Here is a 23,760-nt window from a genome sequence, read left to right as displayed (position 1 = left end):
AGCCCTGGGATTCAGCGAGAATTCACTTCACTTCTTGGTCCACAAATAGCCCACCAAAAGGAGCCCACGCCTCCATACCCTGCTCCTGCACCCAGTGACTGCTAACAGACTGCGTGGCATGGACCAGTCAGAAAATGATATGCTGACTAAAGGGACTTGGGGGCGGAGAAAAGAGAAATATAAGGCCTGCCCCTTCCTGCATTAAAGGAGCCTGCAGCACTTCGCCTAGTGCTTGCTTCTACCCGACTCCTGGGGTCTGTGTGTTGTGACTCCATGCCTCTTGCCCTCTCCCAATCAGCAAGGGCCCAATCCAGGTTAGGGTCTTCACAGCTGGCCTGAGGAGAACCTGCAACAATACAATAGTGTCACAAATATCACTGGAGTAACCAAATTCTCTCTAATTACATTTAAGGCCCACCTCATAGGATGGAGCCCATACCTCACCTTGAGATCAGGCTTGGGAACTTGAGGCTATACCAATCACAGTGATGTATACACAGGAATACCATTTTATAATTTTTTTCTTTTTTATATTTTCTTTATTATTTTTATTTTTTATGTGTATGTGCATATTGCCTGCATGTAGGTAAGTACACCTATGTTAATGCCCACAGAGGACAGAAGGGTCTGTCGGATCCCTTGGAACTGGAGTTACAGACAGTTGTTCATTGCCATGTGGGTGCTGGGATTCGAACCCTGGTCTTCTGCAAGAACAGTCAGTGATCTTAATCACTGAGCCATCTCTCCAGCCCTGTCTACACCATTTATTGAATATAGTATGTTATGTATTACTGCTGTTCTTAACTGAACTCCATGATTTATTTTTATAGTGACATTTTGCCTGAGTGTCTCCTGTTCATTGAAAGTTTCCACATAGAATTACACATAGATTTTATTCTATTATAAGGTATTAAATTCTGTCATTGGCATGAATAGGAATGCAACTAGATATTTTCACATTAAGCAAATTGATTCAGACTCAGACAAATATCACATTTTTGGAATATAGCTTTTTTACATAAAAATAGAAAATCAAATACAAGTCATTAAAGTTGGAACAAAATTGAGGTGGGTGGGGTATGGGATAATGTCAATGTGCATTATATACTTTTAAAAAGATTTATTTATTATTTTTATTTTTATGTGTATGCCTGTATTGTCTGCATGTAGGTAAGTGCACACATGTCATGCAATGCCTGTGGAGCACAGAAGAGGCTATTGGATCCTCTGGAACTGGAGTTACAGACAGTTGTTAGCTGCCATGTGGGTGCTGGGATTTGAACCCGGGTCTTCTGCAAGAACAACCAGTGTTCTTAACCAATATATACTTTTATGAAAATGTCCCAGTGAAACACATTAAAATGAGTATATATCAAATAAAATTAAATCAATATTTTGTACACTTGGTAGAAACTGAAACTTTAGTAGACCCCAGGCCACTCAAAATCCCAATTTGAAAGGGGGAATTGGTTATGAAGTCCAATCCCTATCTCAGGAATTTTGGCAGCTGGGAGCATCTCAGAGAAAGAGAGTCTGTTTTCATTTCTCTCCTTTCCATTTTGGATTTATTTTATTTTTAGTGTATGTGCATGAGTATTTTGGATCCTTGTATGAATGCAATGCCTATTAATGTCAGAAGTGGATGTCAAAGCCTCTGGAACTTGAGTTACTAGCAGGTTAGTTGCCATATGGGTACTGGGAACTTTACCCTGGTCCTTGGCAAGAACATCCAGTGCTCATAACTGTTTAGCCATCTCTTCAATCCCAGAGTCAGTTTTCTTTAATGTATGAAGGATGACCAAACTCCATGGGATGTACTCACATCCAAGAATATTTGGATAATTCAAATTAGACCTGATAGGCCTTTAAAATTAATTGTCAATGTATAACATAATGGAAGATACCATTAATCCTAGCACTTAGGTAGCAGAAGCAGGCATATCTCTGTGAGACTGATGTAATCTGGTTTATTTAGTAAGTTCCAGGTCAACTGGGGATACTGGGAATTTGTGTCTCAAAAAACAAACAAGCAAACAAACAAACAAAAAAAACCAACCATAAAAAACAAACAAACAAAACATAAAATAATACCAATAATAATAATAATCAATAATAATAGTGATCCAAAAGATATGAAGTGAGTAGATAGGAGGAGAGGATATATCAGAGAGAGGGGTCTGAATGATCGAAATACATTGTATGAAATTCTCAAAGAATCAATGAAAGAAAACTCCTAGAGCCCAATAACTCAATTTTCTTTCTTTACTGTGTGTTACATAGAAAAATTTAGAAATACTGAAATAGTCAATGTATCCTAATATCTATATAGTATTTCAGATTAAAAGTGGTATTATTAGTCAGTCATATAGTTTTGTGACAATAATATTATAATTGAAAATTTGTCAAAAATTGATTGAAATAGAGTAAAATAAATAAAAGTCATAAATAATGAATTGCTGATCTTGGGTTGAATCTATACTGTAAGACTATAAATGCTCATTTGTGATTACAAATTGTTTGGTTTCTTCTATGGCAGAAATTTTAGGAGCTGCCACTAGGGCTTGAAAGGCAGAATATTCACTAGTCTGTCACTGCCTCTTGTTATGCAATGTGGATAAAACATATGGGGGTAGTTGAAGACTCTTGAAGAATAATTGGAGAAAATAAAAGTGCTGTTTTCTTAATCCCAAATTTAACCCACCTATCTTGATTCAGGGTTGTTTCAGTGCTCTATTTCCCACATGAACACCCTTGCCTTGCTTTTCTGCCCATAAGCTGACACAGGTCAGAGAAGCAGCCAGCACACACGAATACTGTTTGTGCATGGCCGATGACTGTGGTAATTTCAGAGCAGCCTTGGCACTGCACATCCATAAAGTAGGAATTGGGGTTCTACAGTAGGCACTACTTTTGCTTCCTCTTCTCTTCTGGAGAGGGATAAAAGGGACAGTTTTGAGCGGTATGATCTCCTACAGAGGCACCAATGTCCAAAAGGCAAATGTGCTGTGATTTTAAGTACTATAGCATTCGTGATTCATTTTTATTTCCTGTGAACACCTAGAAACCGATAAGTGTGTACCATGGTACAGAGAGAGCTCAAAGTAAAGTCCTGTAGATCTAGTCTGAGTGTTCAACTCAGAGAGTGCAGATTTCCTCTCCTTGCCCCCCTTTTTTCCTCCAACCTCTAAAATTCCAATCCTCTGGTCTTCCAGTTGTCATGGAGACAGGGGCTCACACACCAGTATGTATAGAAAAGTCAACAGCACAGAAGGACAGTAGGAAAACGGGAAACTTTCACCACTTGGAGGAGTTGTAGGTCCACCAGAGTGGGCCAACTCTCCTTGCTTTTTTCCCCTTTGTTCTTTTTGAGGTAGGGCCTCCCTCTTGCCCCAGCAGTCCAGAAACCCATCCTCCTTGTTTTTGTTGTTATTGCTGCTGCTGGATATTGAACCCAGGACTGCTCTTTGCCATTGTAAATCATGCATTCTATGATGGAAATGTACCCTCAGGCCCTTAATTGTTTTTATTTTTTGTCTTTCTGTTCTCTGCCCAACTCTGCTAGATATAATGAACATCTTTGCTAGAGGAATTAAAAGGAGAGTCCAATGAAAAGAAAACACTGGAAACTTGTGGAAAGTGGGAGTTTTGTAAACAGACCTGCATAACTATAAAATCAAATACTCTACTCCTCTTTCTAAAAAGCTCCATGAGGATCTCATCCTAATTACCTTACCAAACTGGGTATTGTTAAAGCCAGAGATTAACTAATATTGGAGTCATAGGTGATCATACTTTCTGGCTGTAATCAATTGGACTGTGGCAGTGCAGCATAAAGACATCCACAGACAATACATGAATGAATGGATGGTTGTGGCTGTGTTCAGTAAAAATTATGTCTATACTGTTAATGAAATCTCTTTTTAGTAAGAGCCCTGCTAATCAATGTGAAGAATTCCCCACCTCTGCTGGCTTCTCATCCTCCTCCATCCCCTCCTTTGATGATTAGGTTTCTCTGCCTCCTCCTCTCTTCCTGGTGTTGTCAGAGAGTGATCACTCTGCTATCTGGTGTGCCCCTCTTTGGTATCAGACTAGTCTAACATGGACTGCAAGAAAAAAATCCCAGGAATCTCATGCTTATGTAACGGAAAGGCTAAAATCCTGGTGCTAGCCAGAAGTGGAACTGGGACTCCAGCAAGAAACTTCACACAGTTCCTACAACTTCCCTCTCTGTCTTGCAGGTCAGAATAAGGCTAAACAAGGCTGGGTTAATAATGGGTGGAACCACACCTTGACCAGGATTGTTTATTGATATATACCTACTGACTTCTACATAGAACTAAACTTTATGTCAGCACCCTGAAGATGGACTTGTGAAACTCTGGAATCCCTTTGTTCCTCTTCCAAATGCAGTTCCACTAAGTAAATGTTGGTAGTATATTTTTAAGTAGGAAGTGGAGTATCCGTTATAATTCCATATTTCTATTTTATTTACTTTTGTTACAATTGGCACGTATACTCCTTTCAGAAACTTAGAATAGCCAATATTTCTAAAATGTATAAATTATTTCAGAAAATTATAGTATGTTCAAATAATCTTTAGAGCGGACATTAATTGCTGGGAGCCAAAAGTTGCTTAAGTCAGATTACACTGAAACCACCTCAGGTTGCATCATTTAGATAAGCAACCATCTCTCAGAAACCAGGTGGCCTCAATGCGGTTGAACAAACCTAGTAACCTTAGCAACACTTCCCCCTTTTACAAATTCCTTCATTCTTGAAATTTCCCCACCCCTACCTTCGCTTCCTCCTTTTAATTCTTATATAGCAAACAGAAAAATAAAATTTTCAGAGCTTGATCAGACCACCTGTCTTGCTCTCATTTCTCATGTCTCTTGTCCTTCCATTCATTGGTTCTCTCCTCACGTTCATGTTGAAGACCCCACTGGCTGGGGGCAACTGGCACCCAACGTGGCACTGGGGATACGAGGACCCTGATGAATGCCCTTTACTATGCACGGCCGTGACTCCCAGGACCACCACAGAGCCAGACGGTGCAAGTGAAGGTCTGCACAGTGAGGACCACAGAGCCACCCACCTGCGAGATCGCTCCATTGATAGAGGTAAGCAAGTGCGGTGCATTCATGGGACAAGCATTGAGTAAGCATGACTTATTCCTCCAAGGACTCAAGTAGTCCCTCAAGACACGGGGAACTAGGGTTAAGAAAAAAGATTTGTGTTTTTTTTAATTTTGTTGGAGAAATCTGCCCATGGTTCCCTCAAGAAGGAACTATTGATATAAAAAGATGGGGAAGGGTGGGTAATTGTCTTCAGGATTGTTATAGAGCCTTTGGACCAGAAAAATTTCCTGTTCAGGCCTTTTCTTACTGGAATTTAGTTAATGATGTTTTAAAGGTTTATAATCATTTTCCCGATATCCAAGAGGTCGTCAAGGAGGGTGAAAGGGCACTTGAAAGGCTTTCAAGGCCCCCCTCCATATGTGGCTCCGTGTCTATTAATATTCCAGAACCTGATGGTCCCACTATTAAGCCTAAAGAGGCCCTGAATATACAGGCAGCCTCCGACCCCCTTGCTGATTCCAATACCCAAGAGAAACTACAAATCCACACCTACACATCTCTTGGGACATCTATACAGTCCCCCGAGTCTAGACTAGTGGAGGACTCTCCCTCTGAGGAAGCCGTTTTCCCTGAACAAAAGGCTACTCAACAACCTAACCCTGATTGGACCCCCATGCTTTCAGCTTTTCCAGTAAAAAGACCGCCTCCCTATACTAATGATTGTACTGCTATGGCTACTGCACCCCCTTTTTGTGCCCCTGTCCTCGATCTTGACAATGTTTCAGAATACATAGATAAGGCTAAGGTGAGGCTCTCCGAAGAGACTGCCTCTTTAAGAAATATCCTTCAACAAAAAGAAAACATTTACAATTAATTAAGGAGCTCAGAGACCTTGATTTGGAATTATCCAGTGCTTCCCTAGAGGCCATCACAAAAAGGGCTCCTAATAAAGATGGCTCCAAATATAAGAGGACCCTCCATGCTTTTCCCATCACACGGAGTAAAGTACTACAAACAACCAAGGCTAAAGATACCTCCCCACAAGACGAAGAGGGCTCTGCCTCGAATAAAGACGCGTCTGACCAAGAGGATGAGCTTTCAGGGGATAGTGACTCAGACATAGAGGATGATAATAATAAAAATAAAAAATGCCTTAAGCTAAGTGAATCATTTGGGCAAAAGTATAGACGCCTTAGCCTTAAACATTTGAAAGGATTAAAAACAGCTGTAGCCAACTATGGACCAATAGCCCCTTTTACTATCTCCCTCATAGAAAACTTGAGTGACCAGTGGCTCACACCCAATGATTGGCAGTTCTTGGCCCAGGCCACCCTATCTGGGGGAGATTTCATTCTGTGGAAAACTGATTTTACTGAAAATTGCAGGGAAACGGCACAGTGTAATATTGAAAATGAGTCTTCCAGGGGGTGGCCAAAAGACAAGCTCCTGGGACTTCATCCGTATGATACCAATGAAAAACAAGCCCAGTTTCCTCTGGGACTCTTGGCTCAAATTCAAAATGTAGGACTTAAGGCTTGGAGACGGCTTCCACCTAAGGGTTCCGCCACCACCTCCTTAGCTAAGATCCAACAGGGACCCGATGAGCTTATAGTAATTTTGTCAGCTGCCTCACTGAGGCGGCGGAGAGGCTCGTTGGGGAAGGAGAAACTGAAAGTGCCTTCATAAAACATTTGGCGTATGAAAATGCTACTCCCCTGTTCCACCAGCTTCAAAAATTAATCCTTTCCAGGCAACACCCCTTTTTTGTTGGACACCTGTGGGCCCACTCTGATCTACCTGGCCCTCTTTCAGAAGGAAATGCCCATGCTGACACCACTACATGCCTCATTTTCCCAGTATTAAAAGGCTCCATTGAACAAGCTACTAAGGCACATTCACTTCACCACCTAAACTCTCAGACCTTGAGGCTACTTTTTGGCCTCACACATGAACAGGCTTGAGAAGCTGTTAAACAGTGTCCAGCTTGTGTAATCACACTGCCTGTTCCCCACCTCAGGGTTAACCCCCGAGGACTAGTTCCTAATGACATCTGGCAAATGGATGTCACCCACCTCTCTGAATTTGGCAAACTAAAATACATCCATGTTACCATAGACACTTTCAGTGGCTTCATCTTTGCATCCCTCCAGGCCAGAGAAGCCTCAAAAAATGTCATTGCTCATGTTTTATCCTGCCTCTCAATCTTAGGCAAGCCCAAGATAATCAAAACTGATAATGGCCCAGGATATACAGGAAAAAACTTTCAACAGTCCTGCTCTAAACTCCAAATTAAACATGTTACAATCCACAGGGACAAGGCATTGTTGAACGTGCACATCGGACTATTAAACTCACCCTTAAAAAATTAAAAGGTGGAACTATGTACCCCATCAAAGAAGCACCCCGAAATCTCTTAAACCATGCTATGTTTATACTAAACTTTCTTACCTTAGACAATCAGGGAAAATCAGCTGCTGATCGCCTATGGCATCCAGAAACAAAGTCCTCTCATGCCAAAGTTATGTGGAATGATCCTGTTACATATCTATGGAAAGGTCCAGACTCAGTCCTTATCTGGGGACATGGATCAGCCTGTATCTATGATATGGCTGAGGGAGCAGCCAGGTGGCTGCCAGAATGACTAGTAAAACAAACCAATGAGATAAAAACTAACCCAAATTCCAGGGAGCGAGGTGTTCCCCCTTGAGAATACTTCGTCTTTGTCTTCTACAGGAAATGAGAAACATGTCCATGATTTGGATTGTCCTCCTCCTGCCAAGAGTATCAAAGGGAGGACTTAATGGGCCATCCAACCCACAAAAACTCCTAGAGCACTTGTATGGCCAACCCTGTGAGTGCAAAGGAGGAACTGCATGGGCCAGACCAGAGAAATATACTCAGAGTGCAGCCTGCGGGGATAGATCAGCATTCTTGGGCACCAGATCTAACCATCACGGTAGAGTATCCCAGAGTTGGGTCTGTATTAAAAAACCAGCACTTCTACCACCACTTAAAGATGGCAAGTGCCCCTCAGACTGCACTGTGGTAGAATCCATGCATTCTACGTGTTATTCTCAATTTCAAGAATGTACTATAAATGAAAAGGCCTATTTCACAGCCAAACCCCATAAGACATACTCTGGCACATTCAGAGGTGACTGGTCAGTTCATGTACATATGCCCAGCAAGCCTAAATATGCCCAGGCAACCTGTAATGTCGAACCTGGAAAAAATGCATGTTGGCCCAAGGTAGCTCCCATCCATATATCAGATGGTGGAGGGCCAATAGATCAAGTTAGAGAAATTATGGTACAAAAAAAGATTGAGGCCATGCTTCCAAAAGTTGATTATTACCCTCTTCTTAAACTCAGACCCAAGACTTTAGATTTAGATCCTCAAACTAATGATATCTTAAGTGCCACCCATACTGCTCTTAATCATACTAACCCTTTACTGGCCAGTGATTGCTGGCTGTGCTTGGCCTTAGGCACCTCCTGGCCTTTGGCCACTCCTCGGCATAATGAGTCTGTGATCCCTGCTACATATTCTGATTCCAACTGTAGCCTCTCAATCCCTTTTAAAGTTCAACCTAAAGGATTCAATGCTAAGGAAGGATTCAACACTACCCCTTGGTTCCTTAACAAGGCTCAAAATAACAGTTTTGACATAGACTTGGGATTGGTATCTTTTGCCACTTGCGTACAGTTCATTAACATTTCTGAAGCCTTTTGCTTGGAATCAGGCTGGGTTTTGGTATGTGGCAACAACATGGCCTATCCTTCCCTCCCTGTAAATTGGACAGGGTCTTGTGCACCTGCAGTGCTCCTGCCTGATATAGATATCCTCCCTGGAAGTGAGCCCATCCCTTTACCTAGCTTTGATACCTTTATCCCTCGACGACGTAGAGCAGTCCAGTTTATACCCCTATTGGTAGGATTACGCATTGCAAGCGGCATCACCACTGGCTCAGCCGGAATTAGAATGTCTACAAAATTGTCACAACAGCTCATAAATGATGTAAATATGGCCTATGAATTTGTTAAGGATCTACAAGATCAGATAGACTCCCTAGCAGAATTAGCGCTTCAGAATAGGCGAGGGTTAGACTTGCTCACTGCAGACAAGGGAGGAATTTGTTTGGCCCTACAGGAACATTGCTGTTTCTATGCTAATAAGTCTGGAATTGTTCGTGATCGCATTCGGAAACATCAAGAGGAGCTCTAGAGACAGTGGCGCAAGGAACTTTTTGAAAACCCTATTTGGAATGCTTGGAGTGGGATGCTGCCCTATTTACTCCCGCTGTTGGGTCCCTTAGTTAGCCTCTTACTTCTTGTAAGCTTTGGGCCTTTCATTATGGGCAGAATTACCCGCTTTATTTGACAACAAATTGACTCCCTGGCATCAAAACCCTTACAAGTCCATTATCACCGACTGGATCTGGCTGATCGAGGTCTAGAGGAACCTGCAGAAGAACTCCTCCTGCAGTAGCTACATGGTACTCAGAGCCATGTATGTCTGCACTAGACAGACAGGGGTACCGGCATGAGGTGCAAGGCAAAGCACTGCAGGGGAAGGACCATGTATTCTGTCTCTGGGTTCCCTGAGAAGTAAGCCTGTTTGCATGGAGGTTAGTGTTCAACAGTGCCTCTGGACACAAGAGGCAGCCCAAATTCCTCCCCTCCTCAAAAAGGACACACAAAAATGTCTAGGAGTATCAGGCCAATGCTTCCCCTCCCCGGTTAATGCCCACTATTTTTCTATGAGTCAATAATTATCAACTTTCAGGTTCCTCAACTTCTTTTAATGGAAAGGGAGGAGATGCCGGGAGCCAACAATTGCTTAAGTCACACTACACTGAAGTCACCTCAGGTTGCACCAATTAGATAAGCAACCATCTCTCAGAAACCAGGTGGCCTCACTGCGGTTGAGCAACCCTAGTAACCTTAGCAACACTTCCCCCTTTTACAGATTACTTCATTCTTGAAATTTCCCCACCCCTAGCTTTGCTTCCTCCTTTTACTTCTTATATAGTAAACAGAAAAATAAAATTTTCAGAGCTTGATCAGACCACCTGTCTTGCTCTCATTTCTCATGTCTCTTGTTCTTCCATTCATTGGTTCTCTCCTCAGGTCCACGTTGAAGACCCGGCTGGCTGTGGGCAATTAATGTCTTCATGTGTGGGCTCTGTTTCTTTTACATTTTTACTTAAAAATTTTTGCAATAAAGACTGAAATGGAGCTAAATATCAAATTATCAAAACCAAAAGAAAATTTCTATGGCTTCAGCAAGTCTATGAACTATGGTATTAGTTATGAAGAGGAAGTAGCTTACTGAACTGTAGTGACAGGAACTAGCTTTCCCCTCGAACTCTGAATTTGTAACACACACTTTACTGGTACACTTTCAGTCTCCTCTGTTTACATAAAGTCTATGCTTACTTTCCTACTTCACCTACAGTTTTGGGAAGTTGTCATCAAGACCAAATGGCTCACAGGGGTTTCAAACATTTAGTAAATGTCCTTTATACAATAGTATACAACATGCTGACTTCTGAGTTGGGGAACATTTTTTCTGAAAGGAAAAAGAAAACAACAGCAGCAGCAAGAAAAACTATAACAATAGCAGAGGTTACCTAGTAGCAGGTCTATTCGTTAAAAAACTGTAGAAGTTATTAAAGCCTGTCCTCTTGGCCTAAGGTGATGGTGTAGAGGGAGTCAGGATACAGGTCAAAGCAAAATCTAATACTAGCTTTAACCAAATGTGTGGAACTCATTTGGAGATAAATTTTTAATAGAAATATATGGTCATATTTTTCAAAGCAGTCTTGAACCTTTGAACAGTTTGACCTGTAATTGTTTGTAAGTCTTCTTGTATTAAAGGCATTTTGTTGGAAAAAAAGAGAAAATATAAAGATAATATCTGATTAAAACATGATTTCTTCAAAAATTAATTATATTTGCAGGGGGTGGCGGGGCACACCTTTAATCCAGTACTGGGGAGTGAGAGGCAGGCAGAGCTCTGCAAGTTGGAGGCCAGCCTTGTTTACATAGCCAGTTCCAGGCCAGCTGGGGTACAGGGAGATCCTATAAAAATGTAAGAAATTGAAGTTCAGTATTACACAAAAGCAATTGACTATAAATACATCTGTAAATGTAATAAAAATAAAAAAAATTAACATTGAAACAGGACCAAAACTATAGCTTTAGTTTCAGGCTAATGCTTATGCTTATGGTACTATATAAAAAGGGGAGATTATATTGTAGAAACAGTATAGTATATATTTTGGGAAGGCAAATAAAAACTAAAAACAATTTGAGGTTAACAAATTTAAGGAAGACTCAAAACAAGGATAGAAAGAGGAAAAAGGATATGGTAAAGCTTTGAGGTAAAAATGACCTAAAGTACATTACCAGCTGTAGATTTTAAAGCTAAACCTGACCTGAGCCCAACAGCAGGAAACCAAGAGGGAGGGGTGCCCTGATCCTCCTCTGCAGCCCATGGCAGTGCAGACACCACAGCCTTCTGAAAAGTATTCTAGGCGCCAGCTGAGCAGTCCCTGCCTACCAGCTGCACTGAGGAATCATCTATTTCCTATAGGATTTCCAGAAGCTCCTGGGAGATGGAATGGCAATTTCCAGAGCCAGCAGGCAAGGTATCGAGGGCCTGGCTCCCCTGCAGAGAGTGGAGCAAATTGCACTTACTACTGTCACACTGTAAAATGCTCGAAAGCCCATCAAAGGTTTGGCTTAAAATTCCATTCAAAAGCCGGGTATGGTGACGCACGCCGTTGATCCCAGCACTCAGGAGGCAGAGGCAGGTGGATCTTTGTGAGTTCAAGGCCAGCCTGGTCTACATAGTGAGTTCCAGGAAATCTGGGGCTACAGAGAGACCCTGTCTCAAAAAAAAGACCAAAAAAAAAAAATTCCATTCAAGTCAGGGACTGCAGTGCAACTGAGGAGAAAAGGCTAGCCAAACCCACACACAATTAATTGAAGGATGATAAATGTCACAGTGCAATTGAATTGAATTAATTTCAGAGTCAAATGTGAAGTCTGTATTTGTTCATGCACTTGTATATCCATAATTGTAAGTGAAATTATTCAGTTTAATAGGGTTCCGAAAGTCTTGAACATCTGCATTAAATGTGGGACCTGATATGAAAAGTAGACCTGCTGGTTCACTTTTCCTGGTTCTTTCCAGGGAATCATGAATTGCACTTCCTTTCTAACAATTATGCATTATGCTCTAGCTTTAAAATAGATATACATATATATTTTAATTGTTGAACTAAACACAGTAATTTCATGTTCCTGAACCCACATATTTTTCAAAACCTTTTATAGTTTTCAATTGGTTTTACCAACTCTATGCATTCTTAATCCCCAGCCCCAGTTCTGTTAAATACTATGTGGCACTGTGTATAGTGGTCACTGATTCCCCTAAAGTATGTCATGGCATCTGGTTTTGAAATGCAAATTTTAAAGAATAAAAGAACCCTGAGATTCATGTTCAATTGTCTCCTTCCAGGATAGTTTATAGTCAGACTCAGCATCTTTCACTGTAGTGCTAAAGCAGGTTTTACTCAGATAATACGAACATTTTCTGTGGTTATTTTTCTTGGGTGTTAGGCTTTCATTCCCCCCAAATTCTCCTTTTGATTTCCTTGCACGAGGTTTTTCCCCACACACCATATTTTTTTTCTTTGTTCCAGTGACAAGACTGCTTAATTCTGTTTTATTTAGCTGTGATCTTAAGTTGTGTCCACACTACATCATGAATGCAACCAAAAGAAAGAAAGAAACAAAAAAACCTGTACAACCAAGTACTGTGGTATTTGTGTAAGGAAAGACATTTAGATCAAATAAAAACATGTAGCTTCCAGGAATAGAACAGGTTTCAATATAAAGCACCAGGGAGTCATACTAGGGAAAGATAGCAACTTCAACAAAGGGTGCTAGAGTTCTTGAGCACTAACATGTCCAAACAAAACTGTCTATTCTAATTTTTCACTGGATCCAATTACAACAAAAAATGTATCATAAGTATAAACTGAAAATATTACCAAATTTCTTTAAAAGGAACAGAGAAGGTAACCTTTTTGATTTATCACGGATTGCAAAATAAACATTGAATATGCTTCTTTTCTCCAGATAGCATTTGTGGCTACTTTGTCAAATCCAGGTGGCTGTAGAAGCATAGATTTAAATTTGGTCCTCAGTTATATTCCACTGATTATTGTCCCTGTTTTTATACACATGCCATGTTGATTTTATTAGAGCTTTATTCAAAATGCAGAAAATAAAGGACCACGTGGTGCCTATCCCCAGTTGGTACATGTAGAGTACAACAACTCACCATAGAGTCAGGCAAGATCACAGAACAGTCGGCCTAAAGATACTAATAGCTAAAGTACCAGGACAACTGCTATTAGATAGTGAATTCTAAACATGAAATGGGATGAGACACCTATGAGATCCTCACAATGGGTTCCCTATACCAGATCTGCAGAATAAGAACTCCTGTTGACTTTTCAGTATGAATGGGAAAAATTCCCAGGGTTCCACGGCTAGGTGAGGAGCCAGCAAACAATGGATGTTGTGGCAGGGAGAATCAGTTTTCTCCATGGACAAACTCTCTGATATGTTTTCTAATCCCAAATGTTTATCATGTACACATAAGCACCACTAAATGGACCCAGTGCATTATTTATATATAAATTTATGTATATATAATAATAATAGTGAAAAAAGAACGAATGGAGTGAATGTGGGTATATTGGGAAAGACAGGAAGGGTGAAATTATATATATAATTCTTATATGAAATTTCATATATACATATATAATTCTTGTATGAATTCTTGTATGAAATTCAGGTAGATGGCTCAGTAGGTAAAGTCACCAATGCAAAACCTGCTGATCTAAGTTTCATCCTCAGGACTCACATGGTGGAAGAAGAAAACTGAGTCCTACAAGTTGTCCTCTGACATTCACATATGTAATGAGGCATGCATGTGCACAAACACATACACACTAATAAATAATACAAAATGTAACACTAGGTAAGAAAGAATTAGTGATATTGGTTGGAGAGAGAAAGGGGATCTGCTGTATTAAGTCAAGAAGAGAGGTTAATGGGGGAGGTAAGTAGATTGCTATAGCTTTGTAATACATTTTGAGATTGAGAGTTATTGGAACATTCATCCTGTTCTTTTCCAGGATCCTTTTCTTTAGGGTCTAGCCAAGCACAGCTATAATCCTGGCACTGTTAGGGGAAGTGTTTGAAGGAGGAAAAAGCAAGTTTATGTTATGAGATATAATCTTGTCAAACAAAAATGTGATCAATTTATTCAGGATACATGAGATTTATAGAGATGTGCATGTTTATCTCCTAACTCCATAGTGTCATCTCTTCTTCAGAGATCTGAAATCCATTGCCCGAATGTGCAATCCTCAGAAATGAAATGGCCTCTGGGAAGACTGAGTTCTGTCTTCCATAATTGTCAGTGTACAGATACAGCTTCCCTAGTTACATTTCCTCTCACCCACAATTCATAGCTTTTCAATCCTGGGTTGCTATTGAAACCCTTCTTTCCTTGCTTCCTCCACCCAATTCCTAATTTTCCTTTAAAATGCTCATTCACCTGTATACCATTCAAAGTTGAGTTACAAGCTCAAGTTCAGTTCTCTTTCCTGCACATGGCTCATTCACAGATTATGAAATCCTGACGTGCCTGTTGGCATCCTGAACTTATTCCCTTTACTTACCTGGGTTTATATTAAGACCTTTTGGGGCAGGAGAGGTAGCACAGTGGTTAAGAACACTGATTATTCTTGCAGAAGACCCGGGTTCAAATTCCAGAACCCACATGGCAACTAACAACTGTTTGTAACTCCAGTTCCAGGGGATCCGACAGTCTTTTCTGTCCTCCGTGGACACTGCACGGCATGGGTGCACTTACCTACATGCAGGCAATACACGTATACACACAAAATAAAATTAATAAATAAAATATTTTTTAAAAAAGACTTTTCAGGTAAGAAAGCTCCTGTTCAACCAAAGTTGAGGAATCCCTTCCTCACTAGCCCGGCCACTCTATGTCTACTAACATAAAAACTCTTTGAGAAATGTCAAAGGATTGGCTAAAATGGTGGACAGCTCAATAGTTTTGTGAGGTAAGAGCAGGGGAAATATAATTCCTTGTTCTCAAGTCCATATTACAAAAACTACTTCCTGAACACTTAATACACACACACACACACACCCCACCCCTCACACACACCACATTTCTTTTGGCATTTTAATCCACTGGAAAACTGAAATAATTTAGTGGTCTTTTATGAAATGCTAAGGTAAATTTTATATAATGGTCAATTTTCACAAGGGTACTTGCTGCAGTATTATGAAGATGAGGCAGAAGTCATCTCAGTTTTCTGGAAACACAGCAGTGTCTATAGCTTTGGGGAAAGAAGGAACCATTATGATTAGCTTCATATCCCTATAGTAAGAAAGTAGCTTATGTCATTTTCAGAATAGGAAAGTGTGTTATCTATCTATGAGATCTTTTCATAATTAAAAAATACCATGCAGTTGCTATACATCACTTATAGAGGTCCATTACTGAGCCACCTGGACCAGCTACAGAGACCAAAGTTGGAGTCATTCGTGCTATGTGACCCGCCCAAAAATGAAATCGTAATAATACTAATGATATAACTCATTTAATTCAGTACTTGCTTAGCATGCAGGAAGTCCTTGGTTTGATCCCCTGCACTGCATAAAGTGGGTATAGTTGTCAATGCCCATCTTTGTAACATTCAGAAGATGGAGGCAGGGACATCAGAAGTTCAAGGATAACCTTGACTACATAATAAGTTCAAAGCCAGTCTCGGCTACATGAGCACATTTTTAAAAACATAAAATAAAGGAAAACAAATGAATGTAAACACCCAATGAAAGGGAATCTTGCGAGACAAGTGTGGGTGCTGCGAATCAAACTCTTATCTGTTTTGTTGTGAGCCTGAGCCTTTAATGATATAGTTGAGCTACAATAATGGCTGACCTGGCAATCCTGTCCACTGTTGCAATGGTAGCATTAATGATAGTAACAAACCACTTTATGATTGGATTTAAGGCTTACTTGACAAGATGAAACACATTCCTTCCATTATTACCAGGGCCAACAACCTACAGCTAGGTATTTCTTAGTCCCAAGGAGAAAATTTAACACTATCATTCTGCCAAATAAGCATAGTATTAAACCAGCTACTAAAGACTTCATTATAGAGTAGTGCATCACTCAACCACCATCAGACAAGCAAATTTTGGCAGTAGATTGCAAGTGACAGAGAGTCACAGCTGTCCAACATGCAGAGAAAAAGAGACTGAAAGGTGCTCACCCCTTAATGGAACACTTACATCACATTCCTCCACTGAAGGCTATGGTATCATTTTGGAAGAGGGGACAGAAAGATATTAAGAACCATAGGTTGTGGATGAGAAGGAAACAGTCTTCCACACCCAATGGGAGCAGTTGCATGAATGAATTTACAGCATTTGTGAAAGCAAATATAAGACGAGTGTACACTCAAGGCGGACAAAAATCCCAGCATGTACAGGGGAGAAAAAACTGTGACCCTCCCTGACCTGAGTAATTGAAAACCCATAGCTGCTGTGTGGTGGAGACTTACTTTTCTTTAGGAAGTTTGACTGCTCTTTACTTTATGGCCCACACTCAAGAGTATATGGGCAGCACAAATTTGGGCCTGATGGGTTTTAAAAAAATTAAAAAGATTACACAAATTTGGGTAGGTAGGAAAGGGGGTGGATATAGGAGTGATAAAGGGAGGGGTTGAGTGTGATGAAATAAATTGTATGAAATTTTCAAAGAGTTAATAGAAAATGAAGAAAAGAATACCAGATAATAAAAACTGAAATTAAAAACAAAGAAAAAAAAGCCAATTAAACAAGGACACCACTACAGAGATCAGATTTTCCTGAAATTAGGAATGTTGTACCAACCTTTGAGACAGAGCCTAGTTCACCTGAGCTGGGATGGCAAGGAATGGCCTCTGTTTTAATCCCTCTGAGGAAGGAAACATAATATAACCCAATATCAAATAATAAAAAATTAATACATAAATTTTAATTGTTACCTCCAAAGAAATGCAATTATTTCTCTTTATCTACAAAGTACATATTGCATTTAATGGAATAATAATTCTACCAATTTATTAATGGCAGTTAAATAGTTTTGAGAACACAACTTGTAATCTTTTCCTTTTAGTATCATATAGTGAAACTCACGTTTTAAACATGTTTACTTGATAAATTACAACCATGAATATTATCTTGATAATATGTAGTTTTTATCTCTCACTCTCTCTCTAATATATATACATATATGTTCTAGAAATACTCAAAATCTCACCTTATAGGAAATGACAGGTTTTTTTTAATCTTCTTGTTTTGAGACAGTTCTCACTACATATCCCTGATTGGCCTGGGACTTATCATGACAGAACAACTTGGGGGACAAAATGTAGGCAGTAAATCACCCAAGTCATCACAGGGAGCACAACTGAAGCTAGGCCCTCTATAGCTTTCTGATTTGATACCTCACAGCCAAAGAATGCAGGACTGGAATCCTCATGTTGTACTAAAAATATTTCAATCTCTACAAATTTTCAATCTTAATGAGTAAAAATAGAGCACATATGAAAGACACCACCAGGGAGGCTGTACTCTCTTGCTGACAGTTTCCTAAGGTGGAGGTAACAGCCATTTCTAGCTGCCTGTCCTCTGAGTAGCAACTGCTGCTCTAGGGATTCTGTGCATGCCTCACCCCCAGCTTGTGCAAGTCAGCTAGTACAACATTCCAGCTATGCATGCCTGCATGTCTGCTCAAAGATCCTCCCTGAACCAAATGACCTAGAGTAGGGGGCAATAAACTTCAAGTCTTTCAGAAACCACTGTTAAACTGGGCTTATTAATCAAGGTTCCTATTTACAATATATAACCAAGAACAAATTCTTTCCATGGTAGGTTATTAGTGACCACATAATTCTTATTTATAGTCAGCCCTAGATCTCTCTACACACTGCAGGAAGGGCTGCTTGGAAAAAAAATAATGCAAATTTAGACTGTACACATATGTCAGGCACTTGAATCTCTGGCTAGAGAAAATTGCTCTAAGTATAAAAGATTCTATATTAGTCAAATTTTATTTATTTATTTTTTTATCTTTTTGAGATAGGTTCTCCCTGTAGACCCAGCTGTCCTGGAACTCACTATGCAGTCCATGCTGGCCTTGAACTGACAGAGATCCACCTGCTTTTGCCTCCCAAGTGCTGGGATTAAAAAAATTTTAATTTCTAATTCTTTAATACATACTGTGAAATCTCACCCTGAACATTAATACTACTTTAATAGAAGAGGTTAATTATCATTCTATTTGAAAAAAAATCCCTATTAAGTTCAAATCTTGGCAAATTAGATCACTGCCAATGATGTGAAAGAAACGGAAATGAAAGTTGCTCTTATACATGAAATGTCTATATATTCAACTTCTTACTTATGATCAGTCATAGCTAAGATGGAATTGCAATTTAGAGGTTTGAAAATTAAATAGTTTAATACACATATTTACAAGAGGTCCTAGTACAGACCCCAAGCCTTATAGAAGTACTGGATCTTAAAATTGCACCAAATATTACAGTGATACATCATTTGGGAATAAGATATTGCTAATCGTTATTTTTATCATTGTTCTTAACTGTGCTGAAGAGAATGGAGATTGGGAGTTGTTCTGTGAGATGCTGTCTTCTGGACATGTTATGGCCTTTGCCCTCAGGATCTCACAGCTCTGGTTACATGCACAATCCTGTGCAGTGTCAGTACATTCAAAAATGCAATACTGAAAAATTAATGGGGAAAATCTTCTCCAGTCCCCACCACCAGATGTAGAACTATTGGAATTTGATGGGGTCTAAGGGATCCAGAGTCACTTTTCTTTGGAATATGGCTACTGGTAGGTTTTCCATGTTACAGTGGATGACCCCACAAATATGTCTATATGGGCAGCACTAATAGGACTAAATGTGTCATACACAGTTAAGAAAATACCACCATAAAGGTGAGAGGAATAGGTGTAGATGGGTCTGGGTGACTCAGAAGCATCAGTGAGGAAGTCAGTTTATCAGAAGATTGCTCTTGCAGTTACACAGTAAATAGGATTATTCTGTGCTACTACAATTATAAATGTCTGACAAATTACTTTCAAGTAATAATAAAACAAGCAACTAAAAATAGGTATATTGAGTTTGATTACCAATATGGAATCTCCATGCTTATTGCACAGACTCAAAAATCAAGAAAGCAATGACCCCTTATCCCCAGCCTGGGTTTGTATTAAGTGAATTTATCTACAAAGGGCAGACTAAAGTATGTCAATGCATACAGACAACATTTTGATACACACCATGGTTTTCTACTTCAGTCCCATTCAATAGTTCAGTATTCCAAGAAGAATTATTTCCAATTCACTGTCTCTTCTGAGAATCCAACAGACTTGGATTCAGGCCATCAGATGTATTTCTAAGACTGAATAATCCTCCTAATGAGTAACTTGATAATCCCATAAAATTGTGATAAGATGTATTTAAGCTTTTAGATCATGCTGACAAAATTTAGTGACTGTTTCCAAGAGCTTACTAGAACTGCCTTAATTTCCCCCTATTTCATTTAACTATTTTTATTTTACTCCTGCAAATCTGCAGAGAACAAAGAGGAGCCTTTCCTATTATTCTTGCATTATGTATGTTCTCATTACCATTTTTTCACAATTTATTTGTACCAATTAGAACCTAAATCCTAAACATAAAGATGTGTATGAACACATATCGAATGCACACTGAGCATTGGAATGCAATAACTCCCCCATCCAGCTTCTTTCCTCAAAGCAAAGGCAGCCAGGGCTCTTAGTTGCTGAGCCATCTCCCTAGCCTCTCTTCTGTGTAATAAGTAATCCTAATTTTATTTAAGAATGTGGTCATTAGCAAGAACAGCTTACTTTATTCTGATCTTAATTTCTAATATTAACTCATGGATTACACATTACTTATCACAGTAGTGTGTGTGTGTGTGTGCGTAGGTGTGTGTGTGTGTGTGCGTGCGTGCATGTGTGCTCATGTGTCATGCATGCACTTGTATTGTACAATAGCCAAAAAAGGGTTAAAGTGCCTTTAGAGTTTGTAAGGGCTTCACAGAAAGCAGAGGCAGAAACCTGATACTGATGCAAGGGATGATCTCTACAGTGGACCAGATAAGACATAAAGTATAGAGCAGACATAAAGATTTTAACAGAACAAATTGGTTAAATGCAGGATTGAGTGGCAGGCAGTTCACTGGTCTGGTTGATGCAGGTTGTGCATCACAGACCTGAGAACCAGAGGTGGATGGAGACTGGAGCTCAGGGACCAAGAAAAATTCCTCCATTGTAGCAATGTTTTTGGCTAATGCTTGTAATGACTAATCTCATGAAATTCCAGTGTGCATGCCACAAATCAGTCCTGAGTTGCTCTTTCTGGAATAGTCCCAGGTCACAGGAAGAGATTTGTTGCTTGGGGGCCTGGTTTTTCAGATAATGTTTATGTTATGTATATTTCTATTCATTCTTGGTTTATTTCGATGTGATTCTACGTTGTCAAATTTTCTTACATGAATGTTGTTGATTAATTTTTGCCTCATGTTTTACAATGCACAAAAAATGTGCCGAGTCTTTCTGCCTCAGCATTACACTGAAATGGAACAAACTATTGTTTTGTAAGCTGCATTCACTTAGTGTTAGCACAGCATGACACAGTTTTATAAAACACGGAGTAACTTATGGAACAGCATGATCCTGATGTCTACAGAAAGACTCTGACAACATTCAGGTCTGTTATTTCTTTTTCTCTGTGGAAAGAATACTATGAAACACATGGCAGCATGAGAGTTTCTAGGGGACAGACCAGGAATGACTCTGGTGCAAAAGCACTTGCTGCACAAGGCTGATGACCTGAATTCAATTCCTGAAATTCATGTAAAACTAGAAGTGATAACAAAGTTGTCCTCCTGCCTCCACATATGTTCTAAGAAAACACCCACTCACTAATATGGGATTCAATGCTGCCTTCTGCTCGCTGTTTGCACCTGAACCACACACAGAACTATACAAATCCTTTATAAAATGTGGTCCAACAAGATTAACTGCAGCCAAGTCTAACACCTTTATCTTATCCCGAGACCCACATAATGGAAGGAGAAAACCCACTCAGGTAAGTTATCCTCTGACTTTAACACTCAGCCTGTGGTATATGAGCCCCAACCCACAATAAAAATAAAGACACAATAATAAAAAGAAATAAGTAAAAGAATGTTTGAGGAAACATAAGTAAATTCTGGCTGCCACACACATATGCACATACACACATTAACATGTATGCACACATGCAGACAAAAGCAACACATACATAATAAAGTGTGATTAAGCAATAGTTTTAAATATATTTTAAATTATGCTCAATTTTTTATGTACAAATGTAAAAACAGCATGTAGGTAGGTATATCCATGTTGTGCAATGCCCCTGGAGGTCAAAAGAGGTGTCAGATCCCCTGGAACTGGAGTTACGGATGGTTGTTAGCTGCCATGTACATGCTGGGAATCTAATCTGGGTCTTCTGCAAAAGCAAGTACTCTTGCTCAAAGAGTAACAGCAGAGTCATCTCTCCAGTCCCATGCAATAGAGACTTTTTTTGAATGTTCATGGTGAACATGTATATGATATCATCACCAGGTTGATCCCATGTTTTAAACAGATTTTTTTAAGCATGAGGGCTAAGAGGAAAAAGACCTCATGAAGGAAGTAAACTATACTCAGTAGCTTGACTGTGAGGTTCTCAGAGAAGCTTTTATGTTTGGGATTTCTGTTGTTATTGGTTGGGGTGGTGGTACTGGCATCACATATATTTTTACCTTCTGAATCACCATGTGGAAAGAAAACATATGAGCATAACATCATTAAAACATCTCTTAGTGAGGCACAATCACCACAATGTATCATAGAACAGGTGTAAGATATTTTACATTCACAGATGGTTTTTGCTATATGGTCTCATGTAGCTCAGGCTGGTCTTGCACAGGTCTTTCCTCCCCTACTTTCCAAATAGTGGAATTACAGGCATCTACCCTCAAGCTCCATCAGAGCCATTTTTTAAGGAAAATTTCCCCCATTTAATGTGAAAAATTTGAAAGAAAAAGTAATGCAAAATGTGAACAGAAAAAAATAGCCTTACATAAATTACAGTAAATCCTACCATCTGAGAAGATAATTGTAATGAACAAGAAGCAATCTCTCATTCTTCACACCTAGTTTGATATTTTACAGTGCTTTTCTTCTTGACGTTACAGAGATAGAATCGCACAGTATTTTTATGTGGATATTATGTAGTTCAGGGTAGCCTCCAACTCATTATATAGTTGAGAATGACTATAATTTCCAGGTCTTTATGTCTCTACCTGTCAAGTACTGGGATTACAAGTGTTGTGCTTCCAAGCCTGCCTTACATGGACTGTGAAATTCAATTTTATAGTTATGAAATTCACATATCTACATGTACACGTTTTTATTCCTCACTTAAAATCCATTGCATTTGTATAGTACTATTTATTCATTGGTTCTATTACATAAGGCTTTTACTACTACAAACAATTTTGCCAGATAATTTTAAGCATGGACTTGTGAGATTGCTAAGCTACTGAACACATGTGCAAGTAAGCCTGACAACCTGAGTTCAATCCTTTGGACACACTTAGGGGAAGGCAAGAACTGACTCCTGCATGTTGTCTTCTGACCTTCACATGCACATAGTGGCACATGTGCATCTCTCATACAAAAAACACATGTGATAAAAGTTAGATTTTAAATATAGGACATTTCATAGTGACCTTTCAATAATCTTTATGTCAAGGAAAATTGTGTGTGTGTGTGTGTGTGTGTGTGTAACATTATATATTCCGGATTTGTTAAAGTTAGCACTCCCATGAGTGATGCTTGAATTGAAACCAATACTATTACTAGGTTAAAAACACTGAGCTATGTAGAGCTATATAAACCAGGGGACATGTTAGTAAATCTTCCTTGAAACAACACGTTTGTAATTGAAGATAACTAACGACCCAATAGGTAGAAAAGATCCATCCAATATGGGAAAATAAAGGCATGTCAACAGCATGGGCAATCCTTATCTTTTGGTAGAAGAGGTCAAGAATGTGAAAGGGAGATCAGAAGTTTGGGGAAAGATATGAATCATCTTGTATCTTTTGTTTTGCTGACCTGGAGGCAATGATACGAAGGCCCCTATACACCTGGAACATGTTATGTAGACAAGGGTGCCCTTGTGCTGTCATTTAAAGGTATGCATACACCCTCAAGTCATTGATACGTAAAAAGTTGGTGGAGAATGAGTGAATGGAGGATGAGGCACCGAGGCACAGATAAAACTCCATCAAAATAGGGTTTATTAGCAAAGGAACACATGGGACAGATTCCCTTCAGGGCAGGAAAATGTCTGCCTGGGTCTTGAGCTGGGGTCTTTTAAAACGGGAGGCTTCTGCTTCCTGCAGAAGGTGGGAATATATATATA

General features: G+C 39.6%; 1 long non-coding RNA gene across 1 annotated transcript in view; it reads right to left on the bottom strand.

Moving 5' to 3' along the window:
• Positions 1-309: 309 nt before the first annotated feature.
• LOC103731773 overlaps positions 310-23,760 on the bottom strand; it is a 24,886-nt gene continuing 1,435 nt past the window's right edge. The window contains exons 2-3 of the long non-coding RNA XR_607159.2: positions 17,099-17,162; positions 310-346 (exon numbers count right to left, since the gene is read on the bottom strand). This is a non-coding gene — a long non-coding RNA (uncharacterized LOC103731773). The remainder of the gene's footprint in view (positions 347-17,098; positions 17,163-23,760) is intronic.

This window comes from Nannospalax galili, unplaced genomic scaffold, assembly GCF_000622305.1.
Source record: "Nannospalax galili isolate Female #2095 unplaced genomic scaffold, S.galili_v1.0 scaffold275, whole genome shotgun sequence".
Classification (NCBI taxonomy): Eukaryota; Metazoa; Chordata; class Mammalia; order Rodentia; family Spalacidae; genus Nannospalax; species Nannospalax galili.
The sequence above is the reverse complement of the archived record's forward strand: the minus strand, read 5'-3'. Positions and strand labels throughout refer to the sequence as shown.